Raw genomic sequence first — 25,208 nt, 5'->3', positions numbered from 1 at the left:
GGTGGTAATCTCAATTCAATGGCCAGAATATACACTCATTTTAATTCTAGCCCATTGCACCTCCTTAAGGGATACAATGAGTTAATAAGCTGATTGACATTTGCACCAGGTTTTAATACACTGCAAGTAAATATCTGAATGTGGAACGTGGGATTTGAATGTACATCCTGATGTCAGGCTCATTTATGTAACCTGAACAACAGTGGCCAAAATCTCCTTTCTCTAGCCCACTGCATTAAGGAAACTAAATGCACCTTTCATTTCAACCCCTCTCACTGACAGGGTGTTCAGGTCAGTCAGGAGAACTTACTTTGGGCTGTATTGTCAATTCATTCTTGCCACCATTTCCTGAACCCTGCAGTAGTCTCAACTGTGGTTGTGGCAGTTCTGACCACAGAGCTATGCTGCATATTAAAAGAAATATAAAGCTGGTGGATCACACTTAATAGCACCCAGGGGTCTGACATACATAACAATGTTTTATTCCCATCCTTTACTTTGTGTTTGATTCATCATCTGCATACATGTACACTGACCATTATTTCGAAAACCTGGGTAGCAGAAGACATAAGCAAAGGGCACGTGTGCACTTTACAACTGTAATTTTCATTTTATAGGCATCCCAAATGGATCAAATCATGAAATGAAAAGAAGTATATGAGCTTATTTCAAGGTCGTAGCAGGAGCAACTGTCCTCACTCCTTACTAACGACTAGCCAGACAGTAAGCATTGCAGGAAGAACTTGAAACTGTAAACCAAAAGGGTGACAGCACGCGCCGACCGCAGCCAAAACTTGCGGTGTGTCCGAATCTTATCACTGACACCAGCGTGAATACTGCACACCATAAAGCTCTTTCCCATGTAGCAGTGCCTTTTCCCTGCGTGGGGATAAATGCCGTAAAACACGCAGGAAAACACGCAGGAAGCTGGGGGCAAAGACGTGGAAAACGGGTAGGGGCGAGGGAGGTGGAGTTGCTCCATTTGCTGTGGGAATTCGCACCACGTTGTAAACAGAGGGAAGAACAGGTCAACCGGTGCCATTGGCACAGATGCACGAAACATTACAGCGTCACAACGACACTTCCTCGGCGGTCAGGGAGAAGGCAGGGAGAAAAGGCTGAAGGTTATGCCGCGGTTTCATTCTATTCGCCTCTTATGGAAACACATACCAATGTCCCTGTTAACAAACCACCGCACCCGAAAGCAAATGTGCCCATGACAGCCACCGTGTTGCGGTCTGCTGATCAAGGGAACGAACGATTTCCCGAATAAAAAACTAAAGCACCATACGACAACGCACCTTACACAGGGCTCAATATAGCTTTCATCACATCATACCCCTAGGTGCTGCTCAAATACAGACAATTTCGTTTCTAAGAAAAGAAAACTACTTTCTATCGTGGAATCATCCTTCCCGACAAAAACGAAACGACAGAAAAAAACGTCCGTCTACAAACCTGCCTTTCATCAGCTTCCCTGCTCCATTTCTCCCTTCATTCGTAGCATTCCTTTGGTTTGAAATTCCTGTTGTCCATTCTTTGAGGTCACGAATTAAGCCAAACAGCAGGCGAAACTCCCATCAATCACAAGTCACTCAACGATAGCACGTATGTTAGGAGACCTACTGATGTAAGCTAGTCGCCAGAGAAAATACCCAGTCGTGACGCATATCCAGGAACTAAAATTGCAACGGGGCCCTCAAAGGGACTACATGACAGCCCACATTCAAAGACAGCTTTGGCAGCCGGGCACCGAATTCACTGCGCTCTTTGGTGAGATTCTACCAAAGAAATGTCAGTGCCACAGAACAGACGTATCCTCAAACAGTAGGGCTGAACGAAAGGCGACGGTTAAGATGAATTATAATACAGTCCAGCACAAGACAAACGCGCGCAGAAGCACTGTCTGGTCGGCAAATAAATCGCACTGACGTTGACCCGAGGAATGACTATGGACTGCTGAGAATAACAGCCTGGTAACTCGCCTCCATACTCTTTGGAGCCTAAAATAGCGCACCAGGCTAATACCTGCAAAACCTATTCATGTATAAGCTGTCCAAAGTCCAATTGTCTTCACACACAAACCGACTAAATAGAGCTGTTCCTCAGCCTCATCTTTGGCACAGTTCCTGGTTTTGGGACACAGCTATTGCGGTTAGAACCTGGTCAAAGCTCTAATAGCGTAAATTCCAAACTGTTGCATACAGATTGCATTGGCCTACTTGTATAGGCCCGTATTCCGTGGGAGCAAAATAAATTAAAAATTAAAAGAAAAAACTGGACATTGTTTGAAACAATAAGGTAAACCCTAACATACATCTACATTTTTCTTATTGTTTTTCTTGTCAAAATGTCAAATGAATTGAATAAATGTGGAAATATACCCAAATCAGTGAATAAACACATACAACAACATATAAATGGAAAAACCAAGCTGTGAAATGAAATACATAAAATAGCTTTGTTTCTTATCATTAATCAAATTTTTAAATATTTTTGATCCTTTTGCTGGCATGCAAATAAATGAATGTCCATCAATGCTTCAGTGGACACCAGCTATCTACTACTGGTCAACTCCATATGTTAAAAATTGTGAATATACATAAATGTCTGGTCTTAGATCTGGCCATCACTCCCTGAAGCCCCTCTCTGTCTTCATCCTCAAAGCTCTCATGTTGCTGAGTGGCAGCTGTTGCCCTGCAAGTGGGGCAGGGTAGTCGGAGTGGTAAGCCACCAATCCACTGTGACCACCTGCCTTCCCATGCAGTGTCAGCTTACCCACAACTGCCTGGACATGCAGCACCAATTTTAGACTTGGCCCTGTGTCAGACAAGCCAACTGACTCTGGGGACTTCCCAAACACAGGACCCTAAGTGAATTTTTTAGCATCACACCCAAGTCACCCTGTCTCCACCCCCACCGAAAAAATAACAAAACAAAAGAAAGAAAAAACAGCAAAATAGAACAGATAGTAAACAAACATACACCTGGGGAATAGCGAACAACTGAACAAATAAAAAAAGAACTCAAGCTTTTTATGTCCCCTTTCCCTCATATAAAAATAATATGAGGTTCACAAATCAAGTCATTGCCATGCCAGTCATTGCTGCACCAGATAAAATTTAATAAACCCTCTGGGGTCATTTTTTGGTGCCCTCGGATTTTTGCTATTCAGTTTATGTAAGCCTATAATGTACTATCAAGTGTTGCATATCATTTATTTTCAGTACAAACTTACCCTGGGTGTTATTTTATCGTAGTCATGTTAGGAGACTGTTCAAATGGAAAGTGGACACAAAGGCCAAGAAAAATGAAACAGGAATTGGAATTTTACAGACTTCGGGGATAAAATACAGCACACGATGAGATGGAAGACATTTAAATATCTAAGATTGATTTCTAAGGACTTGGATAAGAAAGGCACTTCAAATAAACACTATAGGCTACTCAAAAACAATAACTATATTCAAAATAATTATATCAGTGCAAAGTCGTGCTTTGGTTGGAATTTAGCTATGTCACTGCTAAAAACTATTTCTGTCCAAAATGAGAAAGAGGTCCACTTGGTTCTGTATACTTTTTGGCTCATTGTGAAATAAAAAACAAAACAAATGAATGGTTATTCGATATTCATTTTAAAAATGGAAATTGAAATGGAAACTGACAATCAAATGGTTATTCGTGTTGCTCTCAATTTTAAAGTTTATGTGTTATGTTCTGATTTTCTCAAGGGAGAAGGGTCCAGCAACTAAGGAGCACCCGGCACAACGTGATTTTGGCAAGTAGGATATGCTCCTGGATCTCAACACCACTATTGTTGTTCCTGGAACACAATTTCTACTAACCAATCATTGCCCCCTAATGTTATCAGTGTGGGCTGAACAACCTTCCTCAGAGTAATTTCAAAATTCTCCAAAACTTCCTGCTTTCCAGAGAGATAAGCTATTGTGTAGTTCCCCATTTCAGTTCATAACACTGAACAAAATCCTTGATTTAGAACAAGAAAAAAACCAGGTGCTCTTGTAAAAATGTAGTAAAGATGTAAGATGAGTGCTCTTAGAACTAGGGGAACAAAAGCCTTTATTGTAATAGCTATAACAAAAAAAGCTGTGGCATAAGAAAAACCAACATGTTTCGACAGCAGGGCTTAATAGAAAGAAGTTCAGGTGTGGTTTCACCTATATAGACAAGGTGACCAATAGGAGACAAATGAGTCATATGAATATTACAAGAATCTGAATAATATATATTAAAAAGCTGCACATGTTCCAGTTATTTGTTTAAATGAGCTCTCTTAGTTTATATTGGGCTAGCCACCTAGTTAGCTTGTTAGTTAGGCTAACAAGTACACTTGCTAATAGTTAGGCTACTGTCTTCTTAGCTTAATACTGACAGGTTTACCTTGGTGAACTGCACAAAGACCTGTGATGGTCACATTTTCTCTCATATCTGAAAAAAGGTTATTCCTTGTCATTTCAATTATCCTTGATAGATTTGTTAATGTTGATCCAGGGACCATCATTACCATATACAGTAGATCCTGGATAGATTTGCTGATGTTGATCCAGGACCATGATCACTGTTTTGATGCTGGATAGATTTTCTAACGTTGAGCGAGGACCATCATCGCCATGTTGATCCTTCATAGATTTGTTGATCAAGAACTATCATCCTCATGTCAATCCAGGATAGATTTGTTAATGTCGATCCAGGATAAATATTGCATTATTGTTAATCCTTGATAAATTTGTTAATGTTGATTCAGGACCATCATTATCATGGTGATCCTGGATAGATTTGCTAATGTTGATCCAGGATAATCATGTTGTTTATTTTGCTTAATCTTATTTCCCCAATCGTTTTCCTGTTGTGACTTAGGTTACTTTAATTTTATTTGTTGCCATTTTGCATAAAAATTGTATCCACTCTTTTGATGGATATATCAATGGTCCAGTTTAACAAATTAATTAGTTAGTTAAAGTAATAATCTCGAAGATTTTCATTAAAATAAATGTCTGTTAAGTCACTATATATCGCTGAATTAGGTAACACAATGGTGATTGAGCCTATTATTATATTAATTTATATTATTATTATTATTATTATAATTTATGATTAAAGAACTGGGTGTCTGTGGCGACATTCCCAGGAAAAAATCACAAGCGGCGCATAGTTAGTGACGCATTTTCCATCACCCATCAGTGGTTGGGTGATGAGTAGAGAGAGTAGGCGGAGCTAACGCAACAGGCTTGAACTCCCTTGTGTGTAAGCGGCGTACTGCTAGCGTTATAGAGAAGGGGGGGGGGGGGGGGGGGGGGGGGGGTTATGGAACCCTAATAAGTTTTTGTGTAACATGAGAGGTCATATTATTTGTTGATGTAGTTTTCGTATTACATTTGATGACAATGTAACGTTACTAAATTACATAGCCTAGCTATTTGAACAGCTAACGCTAGCTACCGGACCATGTCAAGAAAGGCAACATTAGTTTAGACAACGTTGCGCCCAGTATCCATCTCTCATAGCAGGTAACGTTGCGTAACCTAGCTAGCTAATGTAATTAACACAATTTTAATGCCAGCTAACAATTAGAAAAAAACGCTAGCTAATGCTATGCTACCTTGCTGCAACGTTGCAGTGTAGCTAACTAAAGGCCAGTTCAGATCAATGATTCGCAACGAGACTGGATGCAACTTGCAAAATTCCAAGACGTCTGATTGTAAACATTCTAAAACTGCGCTTGGCGATTTGACAAGGTGGGTCTTCTGAGACCCCAGGGCAGGCAACGGCTCTGCTACTAACCAGTTCACACTGCTGCAATTTTCTCTGCAACATTCTAAAACCGTTTCGTCTCGTTGCGAATCATTGATCTGAACTGGCCTTAACGTTACCGTTATTTACATTGCCATCAAGTTCATCAATATATTATAACGATTGGAATAAAGCCGGGATATAGGTGGAGCAGAGCCGCGTCTGATTTCTGGGTAAAGATGTCAAGCCGGGGAAAACCAAATAAAACAATACGGCAGTATGGATTTGCGTTGTTATTATTTTATTACGCTTCCTCATATGTTCCTTCAGCCTTGGTGCCCTTTTTTGATGAAATTTCCTTTGTTTTTGTTTTATTCTTCTTGTTCTGATTGCTAATTTAACACCCAGCTCAGCTTTATTCTCAAACAGTTTAGCTAGCAAAACCAGAAACATCAGGGCAGTTGTTGCAAGGCAGTTGTTTAAAAAATATCACACAACAATCATTCACGAGAAAGACTGTTTATTGTGCACGAGATACATAATTGCACGAGCCACAGCGAATCCTGCGAATTCTTCTCTGCAGTGTAAAGATGTTCATACCGGGCGAAAGGATATAGAACGTTTGTGGAAATTGATCATCACTAATTCTACCCCAGGTCTGCTACAGCATTTTAACCCGGCTCGGCAGTGTAAAGACAGCTTAAGTTAGCCTAATGTTAGACAACGAATGAGTATGTACATAACGTTACTTTAATAACAACCATTTTTTATTCAGTAAAAGGTGTTATAGTTGGTGTGGCCCAGGTGCCAACTGACTGACGTCACACAGGCGACACTGGTTGGATCCGGTTGGATCTATGGGAAGTGAAGTCCAAAAACACACCTGCAATTACCGCTTCTCGCCATTGGTATCGCCAAAGAGAACGAAATGGAAATTTTTGAGATTGTAACTTTAAGCATTCATTTGTTGCTAGTAATGTTTAAATACTAAGTAGCTAGTTCTCTTTAGCACCACCTCAGCTACAAATACAAGCCACTAAAATAGTGCTTATATATAAGTCCGAGGAGCAGGCATTAGGACCAGTGGATCTCCAGAAATGAACAACATTGCCTGACACCTCAATTGAGGATCAACGCCTGGCACCTCACCATACAGGGAGGTCCCCACGCAGTGGGGGGACTCACTGCCTGGCCCCTTTGGTTGCATTTCTGGTCCTAAGGGACGGGTGATCAACTCCTGAGTTTCTTCCTGTTTCTTTTTCCATAGCTGGAGTCCAGCTCCAGAGAGAGGAAGAATAGCAACAAGAGCTCAGCCAGGAAAATGCTGCCACAATGCCATCAGACTCACCCCAAACCCAGCCAGGAATGAACTGAGCTTGACAGGTTTGACCCACCTGGAATTTAATTGGTCAGTGCTCCAGCGAACCATGGGCTTTGTGCCTGTGGACCTGAACTGCCTGGTAAAGGTTCCTGGACTGACTGACATCTTTGAAGTGGGGAAGGCAAAGATGGGAGTCCCCTAAGCAACTTTATAGTTGAGCCCCTGTCTGACAAGGAATCCAAAGTGGTCACTGTAAAATTTTATAACGAGGCTAACAGGATCACGATGTGGTAACGTAGTTGGGCAAGTATGCACTTAAGCACTGTGCAAGCTGTGGCTAAGTGACCTACCTCGCCACGGTTCCTTCACAGCTTGGGGAATTTCCAAAAATCCTTTTGTTAAGATTACTGGCAATAACATCATTGAAAGTTAGTGAATCCTTGTCACTGATGTATCAGGGGCTCCCCACTCAGATTAGTTACTCTGTTTCATAAACTCAGACCCATATTACAATGCACAATGCCTATTGTTATGGGGGGACTTCAATTGTACCCTCAGGAAGGTGGACCACAGCAGACCAAGAAGGGACCACACGAGTGAGCTGCGGGCCATCATAGAAGTCTTCTCTCTCCATGATGCCGGGGGCATCTCACCCCCAACACACATGGGCGAGCCCCTTCAAGGTTTGACATGTTCCTGCCCTCCCCGGGCCTGAGGGTGCATGTTTTCCCCACCAGAGCAGTGCACTTCCCAGACCATCACATAGTGATTGTATCCCTGGTCTGGGAGGAGTCCATAATGGTTGGTAGGGACCTCAAAGTGCGCCTCTCCTTCTCGAGGCGGTACCTGAAGTGGGTGAGTCCAAAACATGTCTTTGACTCCCTGGTAGAGTGGTGGGAGATGGTGAAATGAGCAAGTGTTTCGCTACTTCCAGGTAGTTGGGGGTAGGAAGGCAAAGGAAAAGAGGTTCAATGCTGCCCTCCAGAGACTGAGCCTGTTCTAGTCCCAAAGCATTGATGTTAGCAGCGAGATAAACAAGGTAAACAGAACCTTTCTGCCCTCTACAAAAGGAGTGGAGCAAAAGAAGTACACCTTCCTCTCCAAACTCAGGGGTCTAGAGGAGGATGAGAAATGCACTAGGTACTTCTTTCGTGGGGCACAGTCGAAAATTAATAACATATGCTTTCTTTACAACAACAGTGGGGTGGTGCTGTCTAAAGAGGTTGAGGTCTGGGAGGTGGCCAGAGATTTATGAGGGCCTGTACAGCATAAAATATTTAAATGGAGCCCTCATGGACACCTTCCTGGGCTGCCTGGACAAACACCTGGGAAATGAGAGTATTGAACCAGAGTTGAGCACCGAGGAGATCAACCAGGGGCGTGCACTCCCTCAACCAAAATAAAGCTCCATGCCCTGAAGGGATCCTGACTGACCTTTTGGGACTGTGGACCATGAGCGCCCTGGTCAATAGGGACAAGAGTGAGCTGTTTCTGTCTCCCGATTGGAGTGGGTCATAAACTGTGTCCTTCCCTGTTTACACACATAACATCAAGCTCTTGGGGGTTTCCTTCCAGGTCGGTGGAGAGGGGAGGTTTTGCTGGGAGGAAGCCCTACGCCACGTCAAGGGCAAAATCAGGAGCAGGAGCGCATTGCCACTCACGATGACGGGTAAGATCCTGGTCCTGAAGGCAATCATCCTCTCATTCTTTTCTACGTGGGGTGGGTGTTTTTCCCGGACAAGGTCACTCGTAAAATCATAACAAAAATGGCATTTCACTTTGTCTGGGGAAGCACCATGTAGAGGCTAAAAAGATCTGAGCTTCTGAAGGAGAAGAAGAATGGGGGTAGGTGGGTCTCAGACATAGTAAACACACTAGGTTTAATGTTCTGAAAAGTGCTTCAAAAAGTTGAGGTCTCTGGTACCTTTGCCAGGTACTATGCCACTCCCATTTTGAGAGTGTGTGCTGGACCTAACATGTCCATATAGCTAGGACTAGCTTATGTATATTGAGCATTGAAGGACTTTGCCTTCGAGACAAGATTGTCTGGGACTGGGCTACCTTCGTGGAGTTAGAATGTAATTATGACCTTTTTAAGACCTGGCCAAACAGTAACCCTCCCGATGGGGAGCCCAATCCTGGTCCTGTCAATAGTTAGGTGCAATGTTTTGCATAGCACACCTAACAGACAGAAAGATATTCTGTGGATGTCTGCTGACATGTGTCTCCCCACCATGTCTATTATTTATAAGTGGCACCTGGCCCTGACCGAGTGCTGTCCCCACAGATGCACTGACTCAAAACATGAACACCATTTCTTCTGGGAGTGGCCAGGTTGGTTTGGGGCCTTGTTGTTTCTTCCTTGTCCCTGAACAGATTGCTGCAAAGGTCCTCCCTGACAGCTGAGGGCATCCTCTACCGTCCCCTAGGAGGTTGCAAAAAACTGAGCTCCAGCATCAGTGGAGGATCATCAACATTGTAAAGCAAGTCCTGTGGAATATGAGGGCCTATCAAAAAACATGGTCACTCTCCAGAAAAGAGTCCAAAATATCCTCCCAAGACTATGGTGTACTTTAGAAAGAACAAAAACATGACACAAGAGAAATGGGGGGTGGACCATTGGAAAGAACTGGGCTGCGTTTCCCAGTTTCGATGTACCTTAACGTTCTACGAAAGTTTCTAAGGTATACCTTTGAAAAGGAGCTTGCTTCTCTGTGAGTGTTTCCCAGACTATACCTTAGCAGTTGCCTAAGGGACAGTTTCAAAGGTACTTTGTAAGTTGGAGCTGTCCTTCACTGTGGTGCTGAAAAGCCACGCGAATCGATTGTCTCACTTGTAAATGCGTATGAATGACGTTTTAATATAACAAGTATTGTCATAATCATTTTACATCAATCTAATATTGCAGAAGAGGAAGCTATGCCTATTAAAGATCATCTGCTAATCTCTTTAAGAGTAAAGAGGAGACCTTGTGATAGCTTCAATAAATACATATAGGCTACAAAAGATAAAATAAAGAGCATCAATCGGGGCATATAAACCATAGTCTGGGACTTCTTGGAAGCCCAGGAAAAAGGATATAGGCTACATATGGGTGAATTATTTTGTTCTCATTGAAACAAAGGTCTAATGTTAATTTGTTTTGTCACACAATATATAAGCAGCTGTAGCAGCATATCCACTGATTCCTGCTGACTTTTCTCTACAGTGCAAAAATGATCGTAGATGAAAGGCAAAAACGCGTCTGTGGAAATTGATCATGATTAATTCTATACTGGGTATGCAACGGCATTTTAACTTGGGTCAGTAGTGTAAAAAGGGTATTAAATGAAATTTTGCCAAAGCATTTGATAGCCTAGTCTGCCCAGCAAACGTAATGTGGTGGAAAATATTCTCCACTCCAGTAGCAGACATGACTGAGGTGTATTACATTTTTGTGGTTTTCCTTCCCTCAACCACTCGCCCTTGCTCAGAGGAACAAGCCTTATCATAATACTATAGAGCAGCGTTTCTCAACCCTGGTCCTGGGGACCCACTGCCCTGCATGTTTTAGATGTTTCCCTGCTCCAACACACCCGATTAAAATGAATGGGTCGCCGTCAAGCTCTGCAGAAGCCTGATAATGACCCATTCATTTGAATCAGGTGTGTTGGAGCAGGGAGACATTTAAAACATGCAGGGCAGTGGGTCCCCAGGACCAGGGTTGAGAAACACTGCTATAGAGGGCTCACTTAAAGGAAGTAAAAGAAGGGACACAACGTGACGTTTCATTGCTGTGTTTTGTGTGATCACTGATTAGTGTAATTAATAGCAGGTGCATCCACTTACTAATTTAATTTATTGTGCACTGGGATTAGCTAATGAAGCCTATATAATAACTGTGGGTAGTTGCACATATGAAGACACGATGGCTAAAAAAAACAAGACGAAACAGAGGAGCAACCTTCACCAAGAAAGAAATGGACATCTTGCTTGATGAAGTACAACAACAAAAGAGCGTCCTATTTGGTAGTTTTCAAAATAATGTTTCCAACAAGGCAAAGGCGGCTGTATGGATGAATATAGCCAAGAAAATGGATGCTTCCAGCTCCTGTCCACCTAGAGAGTGTAAGGTTGTAAGGACAAAAATGCAAGACTTTGCCAGTCTTGCCAAAACTCGAGGGGCGGCAGTGCGGAGAGAGACAGCAAAGATGGGTGGTGGACCAAGCACAGTGCCTAGCCTCACCCCTGGTGAGGAAAATGCCCCGTTGATCATAGGGCACACGGCCTCCTAAGGCATCTCAGGGGGCATTGATGTCAGGTCTGGCGAGGGGACATCCACCCCCCAGCGCTCTGGTGAGGGGACATCCACCCCACCCCCCGAGCCCTCCTCGCCACCCCAAAGCTCGCATGCCTCCTCGCCTTCTCACTGTGGCTCTCCCCCCATCCTACACGACTGCCCCCCGACAGAGGCCAGCAGCAGAACACCACAAATGCGAGGTGGAATGTCGAGGCAGGGAGTCGTGTGCTGCGGCTGCAGCAAAGACCTTCTCCGGTTGGAGAAGGAGAAGCTGGTGGTGCTGCGGGCCATCGAGGCACAGCTGGAGACGTCCAACAACCTCCAGTGGGAGATGTTGGATGTACAAAGAGCAAAACTCAACCTCTTGCAGAGGCAGCATGCTTTGGCAGAGGCACAGTTTCAGAGGCCCTCCATATCCGTGCCCATCATTCTGCCATCTCAAGGTAAGTCTAACGTTTTTAAGTGTCCTATTCCTATTCTGCAATGTATTCCATTCAATTTCACTAATTAACTTTTCTTCCCTTACAAATGAGACAAATCCCTGACCACCTCCCTGTTGATGGGAAGGTTTTTTTTTTGTTAAGGAGAGGTATACCACCTTTTTTTGTTTGCATCTATTTTGTTCCTTTCATAAAACATTATCCTTTTTGTGGAGACCTTTGTTAAATTCAGCAAATAAAGCACCAGTGTTCTATTCCATCATGTTGTGTTTGTTTTCTATAGACAGTTTCACTGGAATTCTGTTGCTAGGGAACAGTTTGGGCCCAATTGTATTTCGTGTCAGTTATTGCATTATCAAACATTGCAACAGGAAGTAAATTTTTCTGTTTAGAATGTTTTATGTTAAGATGAAACCGTTCATAAGCCATGTGCTTGGTGAATATCTCTGTGGGTAATGCACGCAGGTTACACATGAAAAATTTACGCACGTGGGTTATGTATGCAAACTTTGATTAGCTGGTTTAAGTTTTGGTAGGCTAATTATAGCATTTTAATTTGATGGGTGCCACACTGAATGATAACAGTGGGCTCATTTTAGGGAGAAATGGGGTTGATTGAAGGGAGTTTGGATGGTGGGTTTATTGCTGGAAGGGGAGTTTGGATGTGTGGGTGACTGGTGCTGGACATGGACCGTTTAGTGATTGCAAAGGAAAGGTGGAGAAAAAACAAACAAGTCCAACTTCAGGCAAAAATGTTGATTAAGTTTTGCCTGGCCTGAAAACTGGTGTTATATAGTGCTGCATAATGTTCAGGAGGAGGGTCGTCACCTTCATCGTCATCATTCTCTTCATCCTTGCTATCCTCCGGAGGCATATGTGCTCGTGCACGCACAGCAATGTTGTGCAGCATTGCTGTTATGACTATGACTATCTGCACTTTGCAGGGTTGAACTTCAACCTTCCCGTTGACCGATGAATGCAGCGGAACCGGTGTTTCCAATGGCCAATGGTGCATTCAATGAGGCCCCTGGTGCGGATGTGGGCATCGTTGAAATCCTGCTCAGCTTGTGTTACAGGATTTGCCACTGGTGTCAACAGGTGTCATGGTTCTGTGTTTCTGTTTCTGTGTTTCCTTTTTGGGCCGCCAGATGGCGGCACTTCAGTTTGTAGTTCTGTTCCTTTTCACTATTTAATTGTATTATTGCTTTTCATTATTCAATCATTGTTTCCTTTTGCATCTCGTTATCTCTTCCCTGTCTGGTGTTATTGTGAATTGTTCTCACCTGTGTCTGATTAGTTTCTCTGCCTATTTAAGTTCTCTGTTTCCCTGACTCGGGTGCTGGTTCCTTGTGTTTCTGCCTGTGTGTATCTGCCTGTCCGTTTCTGCCCACGTTTCTGTTCTGTGAGTTCTGCCCTGCCTGAGTTCTGTTTCCGCATGTTTTTGTGCTTTTGAAAGTGCCCTGCGTGGCCTTGTTTTTGTTCTCGTTTTCTGTTCCCGTATGTGAGTAAAGTCTTTGGTTGGATTTGCCTTTTGAGTTCCAGGTGTTTTTCCTTACTCTGCGTTTGGGTCCTAACTGCCGCCGCTCCTGACAGAGGGAACCAGCCAACACTAGACCCAGTGAAGCTTTTTTTTTCTTCCCTCCCTTTTTCCCTGTGTTTTTTGGGGTTTTATGTTTAGTATGCCACCGGTGTGGAGCAAGCCGGTGGTCTCAGGTAGACCCTCCAGGACTAGCCCTGCCATAGGACAGGCCCCCCTGTCCAGGCAGGAGAAGGGCTAAGACTGCAAGACATATGTCAGGCGTTGCCAATACGCAACCGAATTTCGCGTCTGGCGGCATAGAGTGGCTTGTCTCAGGCTATTCTGTGCCAGCTGTTCAGGGACGGCTTGAAGGACTCTCTCCATGGTGGACTGGTCTACTCTGGGATGGCTGGGCCATCTGACTTTGAAGCCGTCATGGCAACGGCCATCCAGTGTGAGGATTATCCAGTCCCGCGTCCAGCAGGAGCTGCCTGCCTAGTTCTGAGTCCAGCAGGAGCTGCCTGCCCAGTCCCGCGTCCACCAGGAGAAGCCTCCCGCTCCGCCCCGTGTCCAGGAGAAGCCGCCTGCTCAGCCCGTTGTCCCGCAAGGACCGTCTGCCTTGCCCAGAGTTTCCCCTAGAGTTCCTAAGCCCCCTAGAGTTCCCGAGCCCCCTAGTGTGCCTCTGCCCCTAGTGCTCCTGAGCCGTCGCTGCCCAGGGCCCAGAGACCTCGGCCATCCAGCAGCCATGGATCTTTTCCGCAGCCACGCCTTGGAGGGTGTTCCCCCTTGGGGATGGGGCCAGTCCGTTCCCAAAACTGTGCATCTGTCTGTTTACCTGCCCCCTTGTCGGTTTGTCTGCCTGCCTGCCTGTCTGCCCGTGTGTTTGTCGGCCAGTGTCTTAGCCTGTCTGTCTGCCCCCCAGGCCGTTGGCCAGTCTGTATACCCGCCTGTCTGCCTGTCTGTCAGTTCATGTGCCAGTCTTTGGGCTCCCCGCTCTCCTTCCCTGTCTGTCTGTCCCTTGGTGTGTCGGTTAGTTTTGCTGTGTGTCTCCCCACCTGCTTGTCTCTCTGTCTGCCCTTTTGTTAGGTTTCCCTGTCTGTGTATCAGTCCGTTTCGTGCCTGCGTCAATCCGCTCCGTGTCTCTGTGAGTCCAGCTCCGTGTCTGTCTTGAGTCCGCCCCAATGTTGTGTTTTGAGTCCATTTCAGTGACGTGTTCTGAGTCCCGTCCGAGTCCAGTTCCCCGTCCGAGTCCAGTTTCCTGTCCGAGTCCAGTCCCAGTTCTGTTCCTGTGCCCAGTTCCCCTCCGGGTTCTGTTCCTGTGTGCGGTTCCCCTCCGGGTTCTGTTCCTGTGCCCGGTTCCCCTCCGGGTTCTGTTCCTGTGTCTGGTTCCCCTCTGGGTTCTGTTCCTGTGCCTTTTCCCCTCCGGATTCTGTTCCTGTGCCTGGTTCCCCTCCGGGTTCTGTTCCTGTGCCTGGGTCCCCTCCGGGTTCTGTTCCTGTGACCTGTACCGTCCGTGCTCTGCCCAGTTCCTGAGCCCGGATCCCGTCTGAGTCCAGTCCCAAGCCCAGATCCCGTCTGAGTCCAGTTCCGAGCCCGGATCCCGTCTGAGTCAAGTCCCGAGCCCTGAGTCCTGTCTGAGTCCAGCCCCGAGTCTTGTCTTTGTCCTTCTCCAGTCGGTTTCTGGTCCTGTTCCGTTCCCGAGTCCAGGTCTGTTTAGTCCCGTTGTGACCAAATTGTGGTCCACCACCACTTGGATGTTGATGGCGGAATACTCCTTCCGACAGATGAAGATCTGTTTGTCCATGGATGGGTTGGACACAGGGATTAGGGTCCCATCCACCAGTCCAATCACCTGGGGAATGCCAGCCACAGCATGGAAACCCTGGTGTGCCTGCTGTATCTCCTCTCTCCTTGCAGGCATCTTGGTGTACGCTTGGGCATGGCGCACAAGGATGTGGGTCACGACCTCCACACTCCATGATACCGAAGCCTTGCTGAGCCCGTTTCCGTCTCCCACCACCTCCAGAAAACTGCCCACTGCATAAAACCGCAAAGCTGCCAGGAGCTGGACCTCTGGGCTGAGGGCGAAGTTGCAACGGGTGGCCCTTGAAACGTGCGGGGACACAATGTCAAGCAGTTGGAGTATTTCCACCTGTGGCAGTCGGTATTTAGCTAGGATGGCACTGTCTGAGAGGACATCAAGTGGATTAAAGTTGGTCCTTAAATGATTCACATGATAAAATGATTCACATAAACCAATTGGCTACGTGGACGGCGACGCCTTTGGTTCACAGCAACAATACGCTGTAATGCAGCCATAATGTGATCTAACTCTAATGATCTAATGATCGCCTAGATATAGCGGGTTCCGCCCTCTTGATTAGTTTCCAGCCGGCCTCATTTAGATCTGTCAATTTGCCTAATATCTGTCAAATATAGGCGTATAGTAGCGGGGTACAGGCTACTGTAGCCTAACCAGACAGTCAGAAAAGCCATATCCTCAGTTAGCTCCACTATGTAAAAATAATATAAGCTTATTTTTTTCACAAATTGGATTAGTATTATGGATAGGCCCTATACTTAATTACCATCATGATGAGAAGAGACAGGTGAAACGACAACATTCTCATGATGTGCTATGCACAGAAACGTTGCTTGGATAATTAATTTTCATAAAGTTAATATTAAGCTATCTATGTCATTTTCGCATGCAGATGTGCTACTACTAGATGCACACTGTAGTACAACTGTCGATTTGAAAAGCAAAATGTTGGCAAAATAAGGCTGAAACTGTGACAGGATGAGCGGAGCACATCGCTAAGGGACAGCTTACGAGTGCCTCAGACCACCCTTTAAATGTATACCTTTCAGAAGGTATACCTTAGCTAAGGAGGCACTGGAAAACACCTCGAGACCTAAAGGAAGACCTTAAGGTATACCTTACGACACACGTAGCACTAAGGAGGCTCTGGGAATTCAGCCCTGATCATTTAGTCCACCCCCCTAGAGGGACACCTACAACGCACCTAGTATGAGTGAACCCAGCACAAGTTTAGAATTATTTACTACTATTATAATGTTATTCAAACCGTGTTACTTTCTGATTTTTGCTTCTGTATGAGCATTTTTGGGCTGATTATTTTTTTGTGGGTAAGAATGTTTCAAACCAATAAAAGACAAACAGAACAAACAGTTTTTTTATGAATGAAAGTACACTGTTAAAGTATCATTCTAACTTGTAACTTTAATTACCCTGAATATCTGGTAGGCTTGTTGACATTAAGATTGGAGAATGGAATAAAAGACCTACAATTCTGTAGACAGAGCTAGGGCAAATCATAAATTTGCTAACGGTTAATTAATAACAAGTTGTTGTCAATGTTATAAATTAAGGACAATATGACAGTACACTTTCATTCATAAAAAACAATTCAACATCAGTGCCTCTACGTCATATCTATGGCGACGGAATGTAAACATTTTTCTAAACTTACCCTAACTGAATGTTGATGTGGTTGGCCACTAGCTAGTTTAAAATTCGGGCAGGTAGCTACACACAAGTACCATTGCGTCATGTGTCTAGGTCTGTGTGCAGACAGATTTAATTTTTGGCATCTTGCGGTTCTAAAATTAACTTTTTTTCCCCAAATTTGTCATTTGCAATATCTATTCATTATAATTTCAGATAAGAATAAAAAGTATTCTTTGAAATGGCACAGAACATACTTTGGTGAACCCACAATCTCTTTTTCCCAGTGCTGCTAATTCTTTCTAAGAATCAGTTGGCATGGCATCAGAGATAATAAAATATTCACAAGATAACTCAGTAGGAGAAGGTTGTAAGCTGTCATGGAAAATGAGAATTTTTTTTTTTTTTTTTAACTATCAATGATGCCAATAAAATGAAACTAAGTGCACAGCAACTGGACCGTGCTTGAAGTTTTGTTTATGTCCAGTGACAAAGTAAAAGTTGTGCAAAAATTCTAGTTCTGTTCTCTTCACTTGAAGGCAAACTAATTATTAGCAACTTTTCATTATTACTAGTCAACTAATTAGACAGCTCAGGCAGCTAACCAGCTAATGTGTCAGGGCAGGGTTTTTTCGAGACTATACTAGAACACTTGGCTTCATCTTTTTTGTCCATTTAATTTTCTGTCACTGCAATTGAGGTGGCAAGGACTGAGTCAGTGAACAAAGGGAGAATGATGGCTTTGGAAGGCATGTAAACAGACGTCCAGGTAGGTCCCCTAAGGCCTCCCATACATTAGAAGACTTCTTGTTAACTCAAGCCTCCGATAGCCTACTCTCACATTTGACAATAACCTGTACCCATAAATCATGGGTAGAGATGTTGCGATTAGTTGGTTTCACTATTAACTGCTCTTAAAAACGTCATGGTTTCCAGATTTAAAGTATTATAGAAGGTATTTTATCCAACTATTCAGCATTCTGTTCAGCATTTCCCTGTCAACATATCCTTGTGACTCCTGCGTGAGTCAAGTTTTTCCGTGTGCGGTGTGCCTGGCTGGCTGGTGGCTTATTCGGATGTGAGTGCTGAAGACAGAAGCTGTGGCGAAAGTTAGTGTACAGAGAGGAGACTGAAAATGGCTATGTATTTTGGATATCTTAAAAGGGAGTTATTGAAGAAGACGGACAGCCTATGCAGTTTGCAGAACATGCCGACAAATAGTGTCTACCAATGGGTCCAACACATCTAATTCACAACACAGCTTCAGCATCTTAGGGATCACCATCCATCCCGGCATGCTCTAAAAAGGTAGAATATAATAAAATAGCTAACGTTAGCTAAGTTTAAGGCTGGATAAGAATTGATAAACTCGTCTTGAGGTACTTCACGGTGGAGAAGTGAAGTTTTCTATGCGAGTATAGGCTAATTTCATTTTAATTTCAGCCGATTTTGAAGGGATAGGGCATTGCTAAAGTGTGTTGGCAGGTATGGCCAAGTTATGGTTTGGTGCGGCGGCATGCCCCATACCTATATAGCACAGAGAATTTCCCAACATAAATAATGACCACGGACTCTCTTAAAAACATTAAATTCCCATTTTAAAAGACAGAATTCGCAAACAACTTAACACATCCTCACAATAAAGCCCCAAACTGAGTCACCTGACCTGGTTTCTTAGGTCTAAATTGGTTGCTGAGATTTGGCTGAAAACAAAAACCATTTGACCTGAATTTTCTTTCACCAGTGGATGTCTCTGCTAACATTGCCTCAGGTGCGATGCCTTCCTAACCAGTTCAAAACCTGAGGCAGACTGTGTGCTCTTTGATAACATGCCTACTTCACTTTCCACCTGCAAGCCATGAATTAGATTAGCATTATAATAGATGGGAGCATATGTGTGAGAGAGAAAGAGCATACAAGAATGCTTGATATTCATGATTTAAAAAGATCACTACTGTCTATATGAACAGCAGTAACTTAACAGATCATTTGCATTTAAGTGTTACCATTTTAAAATTTGCCATATTAAAAACTCAACTGAAATGTAATTTAAACTGGATTGAACGTAAAGGGAAATTAACTGAAAAATTGTGATCGTGATCACAAAATTCAAATCCGAAAAACAGGCTTAGACTCGATCAACAGTCAATTTAATCATTCATTCCACTAATCACAGCTTGTAATTCAAAGCTGACGAAGCAACTCTTAAGAGCTGGATTCAGTGAAAATTTGTCCTTACGTATTTTCTTCAGAAGTGCTGCTGGGACAGTCAATTTTAGTGCTTAGAGAACTCATCAAAATGTAGAATTAAATGTTTTTTCACATATATTTACATTTTCAAGAGGATATTGCAATGGACAGTATTATTTGCACCACGTACTTACACATTCTGTATATAATCAGCAAAACAAACAAACATACAGTATACCAATATGTAGATCAATTTGCATCAATAAAGCATTTCTGCTAGGTTCTTCTCAATGTCATGAATATGTTGGAAGTGATGGAAGACACACAGCACAGACCTTCAGCTTATAAAGCAGAATCTGCATGGCAGAGGTGTCACTGGTAATCTTTCACATTGTCTACAAATGAAAGCTGAGTAACATTTAAAGCAACATCTCATCCTGTTTTCATGTTTGACTGTAAGGGGGAGAGGGGGTAGCCTCCTTATACCTTGAAACTGACACTTTAAATGGCATGCTTACCATTATGTGTTAAGGTGTTATGTTTGCATGGAGTTCCCAGCATCTTTATGTGCATCTATTAAAATTACATTTTAGTTAGTTATATAAGTTATATATAAGGCTGATATAATTGTATGGCAGCATTTAAGACATGCTAAAAATAATCTTCATTATTTGAACCATCTTAACTGACAAAAGCGGATATTTTAAATATGTAACTTTCCATGTGCAAAGGAAAGCACCTTACTACAGACATGTCAACCATTTCAGTGTCATGGAGGTTTGCTGCTAAAAAAGCTGCTAGAGAACAAATCCAATGGCATCTTGATCTGTTGTCCAACAGATGACGTGAAGTGACTTGGACAAGGACAAAGCTCACTTTGCCCCAGCTCCCACCAGTCCGTCAGTCATGAGTCTGTTGCTTCAACCTAATTTAGATACCAGCAGCATTAATCCTGGGCATAATTTGGAATTTTTCTGGGCTTCACTGGATAATTCTTCCCTGAACGACATAAAGATAGCACTTTATGAGTGAGTGAAAAAGATTATTTCTTTTAGCTGAGCAGGGTGAGGTGACCTCTATTAATAAAGCAAAGGATATCATTAACATAAAGAGGGATTTGAAGCTTTGGAAGCCTTAAGTGCTTTCAATGTAATTCATATTATGTTTTAGTGTATGTGTGAATATGTGGTGCATTAGAAGAAGATAAGTACTACAGGCTGCTGGGTGGCTCACCTGGTTAAGGCAGCATTCTTGTTATAGTGCATAGATGAGGCTGTCTATGATCAAATCCTATTGAACCAGTGCTGATTGCACACTCTCAATGGAAGTTTACGAATAAATTCTGCCTCTTGCCCAGTGCATGCTGGGATGGGCTCCAGCACCCCCTGTGACCCTGATCAGGAATAAGCAGATATAGATAATGGATGGATTGATGGATTTAAGAAGAAGATGCAGTAGAAACATCTGACACAGGTTTTTGTACAGCAGTACATCACCTGGGAACTGCACACTGTATAATTTAAGCCTGATGGAAAATGAAAGTGATAATGATAGTGATGGTTAAACTTATCTTCTTAACTGTTATTAAGCAGGGTGTAGATTCTTTGCATCGTCCATAATATTTCTAATTTGAATGTATGCATCTGTGGTGGAATATTTTGATGAACTTTTCCATGGGTGCAACAGTCCCATTTTTTAATTGAGCATCACCTTTCAAGGAAAAGTTATTTCAGTCAGGACAATTTGTATTTACTTATTTAGAGTAAATATATAAATGAATGTGCAATGCAGTTTTTTTGGTTCAGCACTGAATGGATCTGCTTGAAGTACATCTGTGCATGCACCAAAGTGCACTAACCTATCAAACAGGGAGGACGATACATCTCTCCTACTAAACAGGACAAATACCAAAAAAAACCCTGTATATTTAAACAATAGCTCACGACAGGCTGTGGTATATGGTTATTATATTACAGCTAAAGGGCGTTGTCACAACCTCTTAGCTGTGATATAATAACCATATACCACGGCCTGAAGTGAGCTATTGCTTTTATAAAACGGTCACCAAGTATGTAAATATGAAAGTAATAGACACACTCCAATTTAAATAGTTTTTATTAATAAATAATAATGTTCAAAATAAAATAGGCCCTCCTGGCTGCCTGCACATAGTGCAAGGCGGTTGCTATGCAACGTACACACTAACGTTTTTTTTTTTCTCAGACGCGGAGTGATACTGAATTGTGCAAAGGAATTAGACGTCATAGCCGTGGTATATGGTACATGGTATCGGATTGCTTGATTTGAGCTACCCGTTTTATAAAGAAGCATATTCAAATAACAAGTGGAAGCTGGGGTGGTGGAGGCTGTGCACAATTTTGTGAGCAGCACATCTGACTCTACTAATTAGCAACTCAGCAAGATCTCTAGCTGTTGAATGAGGTGTGCTTTGTTAGGGTAGTTAAGATGAATTAGTGTCATGCACAAGTACTTTGTGAGGAGCTTAACAAGCTAAACTGCAGACACCAGATCAAAGAGCAGGGGTTGCTGGAGTACAATGAGACAGCCAACTGAAACCCTCACTACCCTGGAGAATGCTAGATCTAGCTGTTTCACCCACTGAACAGAGGTTTCACCATTTCTGAGTTGTGAGGCACAGTCAGCACTGGCACAATGCAGATTTGATATCAGTGCCTTAACATGGTGATCCACCCATCAGCCCACGAAGGGTCTTATACAGTAGTGCTGAGTGATTAGTGTTTTTTGAGTTTGGTTCGATTTTGATCCAGTTTTGGAAACAATCATGGTTTTGTGATTAAATATGGATGTGCCACAGAATAATGACAACTGAAATTCTTCTTGAATATTTTTATGAAATGTTAAACACTTCAAAAAAAAAACAAAAAAAACTTTCGTCTATTTTCAAAGGCTCCAGTGTTGTAACTGCATGATACAGCAAATCACTACAGAAATAAATTGTTGTCACTTTGGTATTTAAAAATATATATGAATTTCACTTGTGTATATTTAATTTTTTATTTGTTGACTTTATAATTTATCTCCCTGATCATACACTGTTGGCTCTGGAAGTAAAGAGATTTTTTCTTTGTGTACAGTTGCACAGTACATATACTGTACCTCTTTGGTCCAGCTCAAATATTGTTTGTGTCATGTGAGTAAGTAGGCTCTGTGTGTTTCTTAACTGTCACATCACCTGCATGTCTGTAGGTGGAATGGAATATGGTCATTGTGGTTATTGTGATGCTTATCTGAGTGCGCTTAAAAAACTAGCACAGTGAGCTTGAAGAGAAAAAAAAAACATTTATCCACTGAATAAAAAAAAAAAGAAATAATCAAACTGACATGGATCGATTAATCATTTAAACACCGATAAAACAGCAAAATGTCAGTTATTTGCGAAGCACTATGATACAGATTATGACACGATACATTGATGCATTAGTATCAGTAGATCTCAGTAGTAACAGGAGCAGGAGAATAACTTGAAAAACAAATTAGCATAATATAAACAGAAAATTCTCTGTTAAGTCAACTCTTAACAGTTTACATGAGTTCAGTAAGGACTATGTGTCATAGATAAAAGTACTTTTTCTTGATTTATATTATATATCATTTTGCTGTGTGCTAGGCTGCACATTGAAGGTCCAGGAAACTGAAATCTGTGAATTCGTTTCTGATGGGTTGTTTAAATACTTTTCAGCATTTGCAAATGACTGAGAAATATTTTTAAAGGATTCTTGCAACAAAAAACAAAAAACAAAAAAATATGAAAGCCTATGCCGTAGTTGGCTTGCTTTCCTGCTTGGCTAAATGATTGCTGTAGAGTCTAATGTTACTGTACAGTAGCTCAGTGTTACAGCATTATTACACATCAAATAATCTTCAGGTTTAACTATACAATGGTAAAGCTTAGTTTATTTCTTTAGTTTTGTCTGGTAGTGTCTACCTGGATCTAAACAAGCTAGCAATTAGTAGTGGTTTACATATGACATGTCGTATGGATATGAATGTTAATGAGCGCAGGATGCAAGCCCACCCTATCCTTGTCTGCTGAACAGATCATAATAATCTAGTGTTCATACAATTTAAAAATCGGGTTAAAAATGAGAAAGAAATACTAAGAAGACAATCAGTTGTACTTCTGGGGAATATATCCACAATTTGAATACAGTTGCCTGGACCTTCAAAAGAATACAAATTCCTTTGCATATTTATAATGTAACATACAGTATATACATTTTTGTATGTACACTTTACTTAGGGTACTTATTATTCCACAGAAGAAAGTACAAATTTTCATACCTGGATTCCTGCTTGATATGGATTTGTACGTATGTGCATGTGTGTGTACATGTACAAGTGACTGTCCAAGCCTGCTGTCTTTCATCAGCACTTAGTGATTGTGTGCAGATGTCTTGATAAAAGAGGAAGTCCACGCCACTGCTCCATCTGAGCACTATGATGCACTATTTGTATTTGCCTTGAAGATAAAAAAATTTTAAAAAAACCTTGCTTGGCTGCTTTTGTTCCAATCTGTGCATATTCAAATGCTCAGACATTTTCAGGTGTGCCAAATCTCCAAAACATAAAAATTTCACATTGCTGGCCAAAAGGGCTTTTTACCAGCTGAAATTACAATGGGTATGGTCAATGGATTGTCCAGAGCAAAAGTGAGCTTCTTTTCTGTGTATGATCATATTTGTTATTTTGCCCCTCCAATTGGAATCTGCAGTCGTGCCTTTTGGGTTACTGCTGCCTCACCAGCACCCACACACCAGAAACACAGCATCTGAAACTGTGAGCTGATGATTATTTAAAACCCTACAGACCACATAGCGCTGCGCTGCAAGTGTTGCCACCAATTGGTCAGGTGGCACATTTCTCACAGATGACAACGGGTAAGCTGTGGGCACCTGGCACATCACTGGGAGCAGATAATGGCCTCGGCTGACTTAAACTCATCTTACATCTGGCAGAATGGGACCAAATTGTGTCCCATTGCTGCAGCATCTTCATAGATGGCTGAGGCAAAGTCTCAGATTTGACTATAGGGTCCAACCTGCACTCACAATGTTCACCTATTCTGACTAAATCATTCAGGAACCCCTACATGCAATCTTTCTTACAGCTTTCTCCATTCTATTATGTTTCTGTGACAAAATTGCATCCGTGATGTGTGTATAATGGAGCTGAATGGTGTGATTGACCATACAAGTATTTTCTACAACAGGGAAGTTGATTGGTTCCCTTTGCTAGGCAACTGGCTCTTCACCTAAGTGAGCCAATCACATTACTCTGTTTGTCATACAGGCAGTAAAAACCATGGTTCACAGTAGTCATAACTTCTTTAAGCAGATATCAGTGTCTTTGAAGCTCAAAATGTTTCCTGTTCTTGTGACAAATAAGTTGGAAACAATGTATATTCTTGTTGCTTGCTACAAGCAGGAACTCTGTTATGAGTGAACAAAGTTGTCCACGCCAATCTGGTCTCTGACATTCTTAAATAAAACAATGACAGTCTAAGTCTGTGTTGGTGATTAATTATTTTTGTCATTGTTGTGAGAGGTGGATTTGGCAATATGGCAACAAGCCATACTGTTCCCTATTACTTAAAAAATCCTCCCCAAAAATGGTAGAATAATGAACATTTACCTCACCCCCACTGCTGTAATGGGCTCAATACAAGATTATGTTAATACACAAAAAAGATGGTACTATCTAAACTTAAAAACTACAATAGACAAAATTACGAAGCTGTTCTACATTTTAGGTGACCAAAGTAAAATAAGCTAAAATGTTCTCAAAATCTGACAATTTGCAACCTATTATTACCCTTTTCCTTTTCTTTCATGTTGTTTCAAAATATGTAGTGCTGCTTCAGCCCAAATCTATTCTTGATATTGCAAGAATATGTAATAACACTTATTCTTTTGAAACAGACATGTTTGGAAGTTCTCCATAAATTACTCCAGTGAATCAGGTGTTCTGTACATACAGAAATCACATTTGCCATTAGTGGCATAGGTCTCATTTCTGAAGTGTAAAGGTGGGGAGGGGGGTGTTTCTGAGGTGTTACTTGATAATTGGGAGGGCCTGATATACAATAGCTATTCCTGTCTATTTTGGGCCTGAGCTATTTCATTTCTGCAATTTATTTTTCAGAAATTGTATATTGCAGTAAATCAAGAAGAAATGTCTTGTCTCAATAGATTAGTTCC

The 25,208-nt window shown here is 42.3% G+C and overlaps 1 protein-coding gene across 5 annotated transcripts in view; it reads right to left on the bottom strand.

Annotated features, from left to right (window-relative positions):
* hivep2b (HIVEP zinc finger 2b) overlaps positions 1–25,208 on the bottom strand; it is an 84,902-nt gene that overhangs the window by 56,438 nt on the left and 3,256 nt on the right. For 2 of the 5 annotated variants that reach the window (XM_035412331.1, XM_035412321.1), the window contains exon 1: positions 1,459–1,907. The exons of the other annotated variants lie outside the window; for them this stretch is intronic. The gene's annotated coding sequence lies outside the window, so the exon portion shown is untranslated. Of the gene's footprint in view, positions 1–1,458; positions 1,908–25,208 lie in introns of those variants that run through there. 5 annotated transcript variants of the gene reach the window in all.

Source organism: Anguilla anguilla, chromosome 1 (assembly GCF_013347855.1).
Source record: "Anguilla anguilla isolate fAngAng1 chromosome 1, fAngAng1.pri, whole genome shotgun sequence".
In the NCBI taxonomy this organism is placed as follows: domain Eukaryota; kingdom Metazoa; phylum Chordata; class Actinopteri; order Anguilliformes; family Anguillidae; genus Anguilla; species Anguilla anguilla.
The sequence above is the reverse complement of the archived record's forward strand: the minus strand, read 5'-3'. Positions and strand labels throughout refer to the sequence as shown.